Source organism: Bos mutus, chromosome 1 (assembly GCF_027580195.1).
Source record: "Bos mutus isolate GX-2022 chromosome 1, NWIPB_WYAK_1.1, whole genome shotgun sequence".
In the NCBI taxonomy this organism is placed as follows: domain Eukaryota; kingdom Metazoa; phylum Chordata; class Mammalia; order Artiodactyla; family Bovidae; genus Bos; species Bos mutus.
The window spans coordinates 136,473,213-136,485,357 of NC_091617.1; the positions used below are offsets into that span (position 1 = coordinate 136,473,213).

A 12,145-nucleotide genomic window follows, 5' to 3' on the forward strand; every position below is an offset into this window, starting at 1 on the left:
CCACCAATCAATTCATAATTATTTATTGAGACCCTGTCATGTATGTGCAGTGCTAGGTGCTAGGGATATGGAATCAACACCACAGACATAATCAGGGAAACATGCTTGAGCAGATAATTATGAGGGTGATTAGTCTGATCCATAGAAAATGGAAGATCAGACAGTTAAGTAACTGGACTAAGGTTACACAGCTAGTGGGAAACAAAGGAGACAACCTTAAAAATCATTTTACTCAAAAATGTACAATCCCTCCACTAAAGCAGAGGTTCTTAGATTTTTGGTTTCAGGTCACCTTTATACTCTCATAAATTATTAAAGACCTCAAAGATTTTTTTGCTTACTTAGGTTATATCTATCAACATTTACAGTATTAGAATATAAAACAATGTGGTTCATACTTTGAGCACTGCTACACTAAACCAGGCTGCAAATAGTACCATTTTCTTATGCTCTAAACCCTGACTTGTTTTAATGACTTCTGTAAGCCATCAAAGATAAGAAACTTCTCCTAAACTATTTTTTTAAAGCACAAGTCTTTTCTTCTAGTGCTGATGGCTTCCTAAAGACAGGGCTGACCTGCTTTGGAATCACAAATGTGTGTTTGTGAGACTTCCCTGGTGCTCTAGGGGCTAAGACTGCACTCCCCATGCAGGAGGTCGAGGTTCTATCCCTGGTCAGGGAACTAGATCTCACATGCCCCCAACTAAAGATTCTGAGTGCCAAAACTATGACCTGGCACAGCCAAATAAATATTAAATTAAGTAAATAAATGTGTGTGTGTTTATGATAAGGAAAAGCAACAGTTAAATGACCAATTGCAGAACAAAACAAGATGTGGTGGCTTTATTGTTCACCGAAGTGTCCCTATCCCAGCCGGTGGTATGTAAAAAGTTACAGTTCACACAAGTTACTGACATGCATTGCCTTCAGTGTTCCTTGGGGCAAATGCCATGGCCAGAGAAGCACTGTGGGATCACTCTTGCTGTCTCGTTACAGTGAGAGAAATAGATGGAGGACTGGACTCAAGTCTAGCAGTTTGTATGTAATGTTGGCAGCTGAATCATGTTTAATTGTGGGTTAATGACTAAAATACTGCCTTTCCCATCATTTGTATTCATTGTCTAATGAGCATGAGATGGCCTAGTAGATACATTCCCCCTGTGTGTAATGGTCTGTGGTTGTTCAGATACGAATGCTCTGCCTGACTCTGAATGTTTTATGGGCTTCTTAAGTTTTACTGAGTAAAATCACCAAATCAGAGCTGCCATAACTCAATGCAATTCTTGGTGGATGATCAATGAGATCAGATCTCCTTTTATTTTTATAGAAACCAATGAACCGGTGTCAGGGGAGGGGAGCTTCTCCAGCAAGACCTGTGCAGTTATTTAAATGTAGCAGACCCTAGGATCGGAGAAAGCAATGGCACCCCACTCCAGTACTCTTGCCTGGAAAATCTCATGGACAGAGGAGCCTGGTGGGCTCAGTCCATTGGGTCGCTAAGAGTCGGATACAACTCAGCGACTTCCCTTTCACTTTTCACTTTCCTGCATTGGAGAAGGAAATGGCAACCCACTCCAGTGTTTTTGCCTGGAGAATCCCAGGGACGGGGGAGCCTGGTGGGCTGCCGTCTATGGGGTCACACAGAGTCGGACACAACTGAAGCGACTTAGCAGCAGCAGACCCTAGGATGAGAAGCAGGAAAGAGAAACCTCCAGTCATCTGACTGTGTGGTCTTCTTGACACCAAACATATGGATCAGTGGTTCATGGGGAAACTTTTAAAATGTTTATCCAGGTATTTTGTGTGACACATGCACGTTCCACAGATAAATCGAAGTAAATGAAAAAAATGAGTGATGCTGGATGATCATTCATCATCTTCCTTAAAGGCTGAATTTTGACACCAAGCATCTCTGTTGGTCGACCTGAGGTAACATGGAGTCCTTCACATGGCATTTCTGCAGAGGGCATGTTTTGCCTGGTGACTGTAACATTTTAGAGGAAATATTTTCCTGGAAAGAGGCAATTGTAGGAATATCCAAGGCATGAGGCAAGTTGAATCTCCTTTTCACCATCACATCAAACGGGAGACTGTGTTACATCCCCTGAGGGGCCATCTCCTGTGAATCCTTTTAGTTGAGTTTCTTTTGCTATTTGTAAATCATGAGCTTCTTGCCCAGAATTCTGTTTCTGAGTCCAAGGGCTCATGTGAGCAGCTCTCAGTGATGAATCCTGTTGGTTTTGCAGGTTGTTAGGTCCATTTTCTAGAACCCCTATTTTTTTTTTTTTTTTTCTAATTTTCTTTTATTTTTAAACTTTACATAATTGTATTAGTTTTGCCAAATATCAAAATGAATCCGCCACAGGTATACATGTGTTCCCCATCCTGAACCCTCCTCCCTCCTCCCTCCCCATACCATCCCTCTGGGTCGTCCCAGTGCTCTAGCCCCAAGCATCCAGTATCGTGCATTGAACCTGGACTGGCATCTCGTTTCATACATGATATTTTACATGTTTCAATGCCATTCTCCCAAATCTTCCCACCCTCTCCCTCTCCCACAGAGTCCATAAGACTGTTCTATACATCAGTGTCTCTTTTGCTGTCTCGTATACAGGGTTATTGTTACCATCTTTCTAAATTCCATATATATGCATTAGTATACTGTATTGGTGTTTTTCCTTCTGGCTTACTTCACTCTGTATAATAGGCTCCAGTTTCATCCACCTCATTAGAACTGATTCAAATGGATAAGAAAGCTATGGTACATATACACAATGGAGTATTACTCAGCCATTAGAACCCCTATTTTCTAAAGTAAGCGCAAGGAATTGCCTGTCTGTCTGATGATTAAGACTTCCAAGGGCATGAGTTTAATCCCTGGTTGGGGAACTAAGATCCTGAAAGCCATATGGCCAAAAAATAAAAAGACAAAAAAAAAACAGGCACAACCATGAAAGGTAGCTGGGCCTCTGCTCCTTACCAGCCCTCCCTGTCCAGGGATGGGGCTCAGGGAAAACCAGACCTGCCCACTGACCCTCCATGTCTGCTCTGTGTCTACCTTGCCAACAGTCAGCCTCAGTTTCTGCCCGGCGAACACATGGAATCATGGAAATCCACCTGACATCATGGGAACATTGTCTTCCCTAAGTTGGGGAGAAGACACAGCATTTATTTAGGGAGATGCAGTGTGGTTACTTGGGTTTCCTAGGTGACACTAGTGGTAAAGAACCTGCCTACCAATGCAGGAGACTTAAGAGACTTGGGTTTGATCGCTGGGTCAAGAAGATCCCCTGGAGTAGGAAATGGCACCCCACTCCAGTATTCTTGTTGGGAGAATACCATGGACAGAGGAGCCCTGGTGGGCTACAGTCCATAGGGTTGTAAAGAGTCAGACATGACTGAAGTGACTGAGCACATAGCGTGCAATGTGGTTACTTAGGTGGAAACTTAAAATATTAGAGGAGGTGAACATTTATGCTTTGCACCCTAGTCTGCAAAGTGACAGCTACAGCCTCTTGAATCCTCATCAGTCACGTTCATTCAGCATGAGCCAGAGTTATTAGGCAATGTCAGAAAGCATGACCATCTGATGCTACTGAGTATCGAGTGTCTTATATAGAGAGAAACAAGGAGGGTTAAGAGTTGAGAGCATCCAAATTATGCTTAATGGCTGTTTCGGGTTGCTTTGTGGAGCATTGTTTGTGTTCTGCAGCTCGTGGTGTGACCTTGGGTACGTGCCAGATGTCCCAAATCACAGTCCAAAGGGTGGTGAGTGGTAGATGGATGATGTGGTGGGGGATGGAGGGAGGGAGAGGTGATGGCATTAGTCTTCCACTCAGGGAGAAACGTGAGCTGTGCTATGGGGGAGAAAGGCTCATGCTCCATCGTGTGATCTGGCAGCAGACTACTGATTCAAAGCTTATGCTGTTCCTTCCTTTAGGACCTGGAGTTCTTATGGTCTCCTTTCCCAAGGAGATAGCCAGAGTTTCCATCTGCTTAGCTCCACAGAGTTGACTGTGGGGTCATCATTTATTCATTCATTCGTTTGGGAGGGTGACAGGCTGCCTCTGCTGATATGTAAGCAGAGCCTCAGCCTTTGCATCTGCATCCAGGCTGCACCTTGGTTTTCCTTTCAGGAATTGCAGCCCTCAGAGCACTGGGGTTCAGCTGAGTGGCCCTGCCTCCTCCCATCCCACACTTAATCACGGTGGCAGGTCTGAAGGCTAAGGTCAAGCAGGATGTGAGCAGCCCAGGGCTGAGAAAGGGGAGGCCTGCTCACTTGCTCTTGGCTTTCATGTGTAGGAACCTTTGGGAAGAGAAGGGTAGAAAGGACAGGACCAGCATGGAGCACTATGCAGTTTGTGCTGTGTTCTGACTCTGATACCTTTAAGCTCCATGGCCAGGAGGCATATTGCAGCGACAGATTGCCTAGTCCTGCTGGAAAAGCAGAATTTGTTCATTCTAGATTTTTAATTTTTAAGAGCTTGTAGTTCTTAGAACTTCTGAAATTTTTTTAATCTTAGGACTGGAGGTAGAGGGATTGATCTGCTGAAGAGTGGCTAAAGTTGCAGTTCAGGAAATTGCATGATTAGGTCAAGTGAGAAAATTAAAGCACATTCTCTGGGGTCATTAGTTTTATATTGGTTGCTTCTGTTGTTCTGTTTTAAAAAGTAAGTATCTAATTGCAAACTTTCCTTCTTCCTTATATGTGTATCTTCATGTTTCCCGTGAATGTATATTTACCTTTATTTATCAAATTTATTTTTCAGATATATTGTATTACATACTGATGCAATACCATGCCCATTACTTTGAATCAGTTATTTAAGTCCTTCATCTGAAATAAGAGCTATCTGAGTATTTCTGCTACTTAATACTTAGGGCTTAGAAGATTTCATGTGCATTTGAGGCAAAGTCCTACAGTAGAAGAGATGGCATGCTTTCTAAAGCTTGGAAATGAAGGTGCTAATACTCAGCTTCACAAAATTGTACATAATTTAAAACTGTAACACACTTTCTTGCTTGCTTTATTTTTAAATGTTGATCCTGGCACTCAGAATCCCAGAGCTTCTCCTATTTTCTGATTTTACAACTCCTAAGGAACGTGCAAAAGGAAAGGTAATAAAGGACAATCGTTTCAAGATAAAAACATGATTCATAAAGGTGACAGCCATGCCATATGTGAGGAGTGACTAATAGCTGTCGTGTCTGCTAATGGCTTTTTAAAAATAAAATGATAAAGCAGATTTTCCTATTATTTTGTGTTTCAGTGCTTGCTCAAGTACATTGCCCTGATTCTTCTTCATACCCCAGCAGTGCTGTGTTAGAGCTTACTTAACTATTTCACATAGCTCCATGGTTATTCTTCTAGTATATTTTATGTTTCAAGACAATGATGTGGTATGTTAAAACCGTAACCGCCACTTTTTATTTCTGGAGAGTGCAGTTGAATGGATGGAAGGCAAAGCATTTTCAAGGTTTGCTCATTTGGAATTTCATCCAGAGCAGTGATGAACCAGTAGTCATGCGCTTAATGAAGCACAAGCACACATTTCGATGGCCTTCCCTTGCCATCCTCAGCAGATCTGCTGCAGGCCTCATGGGGACAGACAAACAGGCCCAAAGACAGCTGCGCTGAGTGAGGGATGGAAGGGGAGGAAAGCTCTTATTTTAAAATCCAGTTGTCTTGCATTTCTCTAATAATGAGTGAGGTTGAGCATCTTTTCATGTGTTTATTAGCCATCAGTATGTCTTCAGCCACTATAGAAGACAGTATGGAGACTCCTTAAAAAACTAGTATTAAATTCAACTGTCATCTTAGCAAAATTGGTTAGTTCTAGGAAATGCGTCTCTGTGAAATTCTGTTGTTTTTGGCAAATAACCGAACCCTTTCCCCTTCACTGATAAGCTCCTTGTATATGTCGGTAGTTTTCCTCTTGTTTGGGTCACAGGTCCCTTGGAGAATCTACTGAAAGCTATAGATTCTCTCACCTAAAAACTGAACACACTTACTTGTACACAAAAGTCTGCATCCAGTTTCAGGAGTTTATAGACCTCCCTGAGGCTGAGACCTTTTTCTTTTCCCATCAAGAACCCCTTCGTTATTTCTGCAGTGGATGTGTTCTTCATGGTAAATGTCTTTGAAAAACTACCTACATTAAACTTGTGACATGGTAGCATTTCTTTTAGAGGAAAAGGGAGCAGTGGAACTGGGGACATTTAATTACCATAAATAGCTATGCATTGTGTTGTCTGGGGCACAGTCTGCATTGAGCATCTGGCTCCTCAGCTCCTGGGGATGCTTGGAGGAAGCAGGTGCAGGAGGGGTGAGGGCAGTGCCTTGGGGGTTGTCCTCAGGGCACTCCCTGCCCCCGCTCTGTGAAGTCCAGGGGCCCTGATTCCCTGACGGGCTGCCCAGGAAGCTAGAGAGTTGAATGCGTCATGTGATGCCCTGCCACAAATAAGAGGAGAAGGCCTCCTGCCGCATTTCTGGTGGAGGGCCAGCAGTGCCCAGGCTTTTGCCCAGATATCCTCCAGAGCTCCAAGCCCTGGGTCATGAGACACAGCGTTTCTGGGACCTGCTTCCCTAGACCAGGGGTGCTGTGCTCACAGGAGATAGTGGTTGCTTACCAGTGAAGCAAATTGGCCTTGGAAGTGGTTCCCACACATCTTTATGCACGTGCGTCAGGCAGCTTGGAACTAGGTGCTGGGTGCCTTATAAGGTCCCAAGAGATATTTTGGAAATAGAGAGGGAAGAAGAATGAACATGGAGGACCTGGAAGCTCAAGGGTAAGATGTGTCCTCCATCCCTCCTGCTCCTTCCTCTATCATTCTGTCCATCTTTCTTTCCTTCCGTTCTTTCATTCTTCTCTCCTCCTTCCCTCTCTTTCTCCCTCTATTTTTCTTTCCCCTCCTCACTTTTTTCCCAGTACTCTTTCTTTCAATCCTTTCTTCCTTTCCGTCCCTGCTTTCAAAAGATGTGTTCAGGCGTCTGCCTGGTGCTGTTGGTTCTCAGCTGGAGTGGAATTTTGGTGCCCTTTCTGGGTCCAGCTCTTCCTACCAGGGAGCATTTTTGTACTGTGTTGCCTTCCCCTGCTCCTTCCTTCATCAATATATTGAACAGCTGCCTTTAGAGAAAAAAAGCTAAAATGATTATGGACTTCACTTTCAGGAAGGAAGATTAAAATCAAATTTAGGAATTGAGGTACAAATATGTGAAAAGCTAAATAATAGTGGAATGATAACATGATGTCTTCAAACAAGAAGGTGAGATGCCAGAAGACAGAATAAGCATTATTGTTAGATGAGTGAAACGAGACATGTTTGAGTTAGGAGAATTGAGCAGTTTTTGTGGAATAGGTGGGTTTGGGAAAGGTTTAGAGAGAAGGAGTGTAAACTGGGGTTCCAAATAGCGTTTTCATATTTGGAAAGAAAGAGAATTTTAGTCCAGGAAAGGGGAATGACGTGGGTAAAATCTCAGTGGTGTTGGTCTTTTTCTTTGGTCTCCTACATTTTCAAGGGAAAGTTCCAGTCCAGGGAACCTGTCTTTCTCTCCTGGTCATGGCTATCTTGTCTCCAGTTCTGTATCTTTTCCCACATTTTAAATTCAGCTGTTGACGTGCTCAGGGGAAGCACCTGGTGTGTCTCAGCCCCTGCTCTGATCAGCAGACTGGTCACTTTCTGCTACATGTAAGGAGCTACTTGGAGGGGATATTTAAACTGAAGAGAAGGCATTGAACCATCTTTCCCAGCGTAGTGGTTGAAATTCCAACAGTAATTTTTTATCAGCCCTCTGGAACCAGAGCACTGCTTCAGGACTCATGATTTAACATGCTGGAGGTCTCAGAGCACCTGAAGTCAAGGCTTTGGATTGTCATTCTTTATGTGACTTGTCCAGTGTGATTGAGTCCTGTCCAGGAAACACTCCCATTTTTCTTGCACATTTTATGTACATTTAGCCATTGTTCTTGTAAGTTTTCATAGTAGATAGGTATTATAAGTTGAAGCCAATCTGTATTATTTTGTTCCAGCATCTTGAGTCCTTGAAGAAATAGTTGATTTTTAAGATGCCTGCTGAGCTTTGTACCTACCCTGGTGTCTGGGTCTTTCCTGGCAGTGACTTGAGTCAAATCTGACTAATATACTGTGGTGACACCTGGGCTGTGGAAGTTGAAGATTCTAAGTTTAATCCCTCTGAGTCTCGAATTTCTCTTTGATTGTTCCATTGGATCCTTTCCAAAGCTTAGCCTCTTTGGCAACATTGCCAGGGAGATACAGGGTTGCTGGGATCCTCCTAGGCATGTGGGCTTTTGATATTTGCCCCTAAGTAAAAGAAATAATTCCTTCACCAAATACTTGCTAGTTGTCCAGAATTAAAATTTTCTCATTGGTCCATTACATTTGATTATTGAAAAGTTCACATTCAGGCATCGTATATGTCACATGTTGTGTGTGTGTGTGTTTGTGTGTGTGTGTGAAGAAAGAATTCTTTTTCAAGAACAGTGTGGTGATTCTCAGGATCTAGTTGATCTTCTCTTTCATAATCTGGTTTAAAAGGTTACTTTGGAGCAGAAGGGGAAGGGAGATGATGACCCTGGTGGTAAATGTAAGCCTAACTGAAAGCTGTCCTAGAATGCTCTTGTCAGAGGACAATTTTGAAAGTTTTAATTCAGCTCCCCATGTTATGCAAAAAGGAAAACCTAGGTCCAGAAATGTGAAGTGATTTCTACCAATGTGATCAACAGATTTTAAAGACAAACCAGGATCTAAGTACAGGTTCTCTGACTCTTAGAAATAATTACATGTACAGAATCTGTGCAGCCTGTTATCAAAATATGTAGGAAAAAGAAAGCAATGATAAATAGTTTTCAGCAGAATAAAGGAAACAGTTTTTTTGCCACATTTAATTAGGAGTGATTTAACAAAATGTTTCAGAAAAAATTTTAAATTGGAGGATAAATATTTCTCACGAATACAGAGATCTTTTGCTAGGATATTTAGGGTCTGTTTGAAAAATATTATCGGTTAAAAAATGCAATCAGACTTATTGCCCGTGACATTCACATAACACCATATAATGACTTTGGAGAGGTGTAGGGTGCTAAGCTAATCAAAAGCTATTCAGTTGCTTGAAAACTATTAAATAACTGTTTTTGTGAAAGAAGCCAAGTACATAGTATATTAAAAGATACTAGAAGTGCAGTCTTCTCATATACCATGGGATGCAGTCAAAACTGTAATTAGACTGTATTTCCTGCTCCCGAAGCCAGTGTTAGACAAAAGAAGAGATTAAAATAGTTTATGAATCAAAAATATTTTAAGTAAAAAAGAAAGAAAAAGGAAAGAAAAATCATTTGGGTATTGAGAAAGGGAAAACCAAATGGTCTAATGAACAAAGCTACCATTTGTAGCCCAGCTTGATGGTGCCTCCTCCCACCTCTCCTTCTCAGCTGCCCCTCATTCTCACCCAAGTCTCTGAGAAATGCCTGACCCCTGTACTCCCCTAGGATCTTGGGAAGGTGTGGAGAGGAGGCAGGGACTGCCCCGGCCATTTTCTCTACTCTGTTGCCTTAGGGAAAGCTCTCGTAGGGTCAGAGAGAGCACTGTTCCCAGCTGTAGGCACATATCCAGGGCCTGGGAGGTGGTTGAAGAAAGGTCTTCTTTATGAGCTGCAGATAGGCCTTCTTTCAGCTCCTCCAGTAGCAGCTACCCTCTTAGAGCTGAGTTTGGGTGCAGAGCCCTTAAGATAGTCCTGGGTTCCCCACCCAGGAGAGTGTGCAGAGTGAGCTCATGGCAGTCATGAACAGTTTGGTTTAGCTTCAATCCAGATCTCTTAGTTTGTTCTCCTTCTCTCAGAGTCACTACTGTCATCTACCCCAAACATGTGCTGATCACCTGTGTTGTTGCATTGTTAGAAAGCTATGGTATAAATAGAGCAGAAGAGCTCTGGAGCTGGAATACCTGGGTCCATGTCTGGACTCCACACTTAGTAGCGCATGATTTTGGGCAAGTTATGCAATTTCTTTGGGCCTCAGTGCCATTATCTATGAACATGGAATAATAATGATGCGTGAGTGCCTAGTTGCTCAGTTGTATCTGACTCTTTGCAACCCTATGGACTTAGCCCGCCAGGCTCCTCTGTCCATGGGATTTGCCAGGCAAGAATACTGGAATAGGTTGCCATTTCCTACCCCAGAAGATCTTCCCTACCCAGGGATCGAACCTGGGTCTCCTGCATCAGCAGGCAGGTTCTTTACCACTGAGTCACCAGGGAAGCCCTGGAATAATAATGATGATAAGTCCCGAGACATGGGTTGTGAGGTTCTTAAATGAGAAGGGAAAAGCACTGTGATAGCGCCTGACATGGAAGAGTGGCTCTGTGGATGTTAGTGATGATTATTACTCTAACCTGTATGGATGCTGGGAAAGGGTATGAATACCATCCCTGCCCTGAACAGATTATGCTGTAATCTGGGAAACTGAACATTTTTCGGTCATGAAGAAGGAAGTTGGTCTTGTAAAACTGGTCTAGTGGTGCTGAATTCTCTTAGTTTTCACTTGTCTGTAAAGCTTTTGATTTCTCTGTCAAATTTGAATGAGAGCCTTGATGGGTAGAGTGATCTTGGTTATAGGTTTTTCCCTTTCATCACTTTAAATATATCTTGCCACTCCCTTCTGACCTACAGTTTCTGCTAAAAAATCAGCAGATAATCTTACGGGGTTTCCCTTGTATGTTATTTGTTGCTTTTCCCTTGTTGCTTTTAATATTTTTTCTTTGTATTTAATTTTTGTTAGTTTGATTACTGTGTGTCTTGCTGTGTTCCTCCTTGCATCTATCCTGCCTGGGGCTCCCTGTGCTTCCGTGACTTGGGTGACAGTTTCCTTTTCCATGGTTGGGAAGTTTTTGACTATAATCTCTTCATATATTTTCTCAGACCCTTTCTCTTTTTCTTCTTCTTCTGAGACCTCTAAAATCCAAATGTTGATGTGTTGGAAGTTGCTCTTATGACCTTGTGTGTCTAGCAAAGGATCACTTTTATGTCTGAGGATGGATTGCTGGCCATGCCTGTGTGATCTAGCATGGATGGAGCAGAGGGTCCTTATTTTCCAAAAAGAGCTAAGCCCTCCAATCATGTTACTTTTTCCAGATCTTAGCCTTCTGAGAAATCCTGTCTGGGTTTCATTCACTCTTTAGGAAAAAAAATAAAAAGCACGTGGTTACATAGGAATAACTATGTGTAACTGGCCAAAGAAGTTAATTCAAGTTAACACATGAATTCTTAAATATGCTACTGTTTTCAAGGCCATCTTTTTGATTGTGCCCCTTTGGTATCCAGGGAAAATGCAGAGGGAAGACCAGTCTGTTTTGTGGAATCTTGTATGAATTTATCAATCTCATAATGCCTAGAAGATGCATCTCTTAGAGCAAAGCCTCCATACTCTAGTAAGTCCCTCCTCTTATTGTGTGATATCAGTCTTTTCAGGGAAGGATTTCACACCATTGCCACTTTGGATACTAACTTCTGTTTGGCTGGTAGTGTCAATTCTTGGTGGCTTTCATGGCTCCTGTCAGTGAACCGGGGCTCAGGTTCTGCCCTCTTTATGCCCAGCACTGCCTCAAGCAGAGGTCAGCAAACTAACCAAGGAGCCCGATCTAGTCTGCCACCAGTCTTTATAAATAAAGCTTTATTGAGATGCAGCCACAGCCATGAATTGATATATTACCTATGACTGCTTTTGTGCTACAAATGCAGCATTAAGTAGTACTTGTGAGATGCCATATGGTCCACAAAACCTAGTAAAAGTCCTGTGCAGCCTTCTGAACCTCGACCTAAAGATTAGATGTAGAGAGAGGGGGAGTCCTCCAAGGCCACCACATAGAGAGGCAGAGATCACAACTGCTCAGCTGTAGGGAAATTCAGAACAAGAAAGTATAAGATGAGAGTAAGGAAGTTGCCTGTAGAACCAAGGAGATGAAGTAGAAGCTGAACTGTTTGGATACAGGCTTCTGCTGTGGTATGTAGCAACTTATCAGATTCCACTGGAAGTTGCCCCTGATCATATGTTTTTCTCATCACAGGGGTCACATGAAATCCTCCAGTGAAGGGAAAGGTAGTGGGTCTGGGACACGATTTCCTCTCTCCCT

The 12,145-nt window shown here is 42.7% G+C and overlaps 1 protein-coding gene and 1 non-coding gene across 2 annotated transcripts in view; one reads left to right on the plus strand and one right to left on the minus strand.

Moving 5' to 3' along the window:
• CPNE4 (copine 4) overlaps positions 1 to 12,145 on the plus strand; it is a 690,441-nt gene that overhangs the window by 11,515 nt on the left and 666,781 nt on the right. The gene's annotated exons all lie outside the window — the stretch shown is intronic.
• TRNAS-GCU (transfer RNA serine (anticodon GCU)) lies at positions 10,202 to 10,273 on the minus strand. Its single transcript has one exon. It is a non-coding gene; the product is annotated as a tRNA-Ser (tRNA).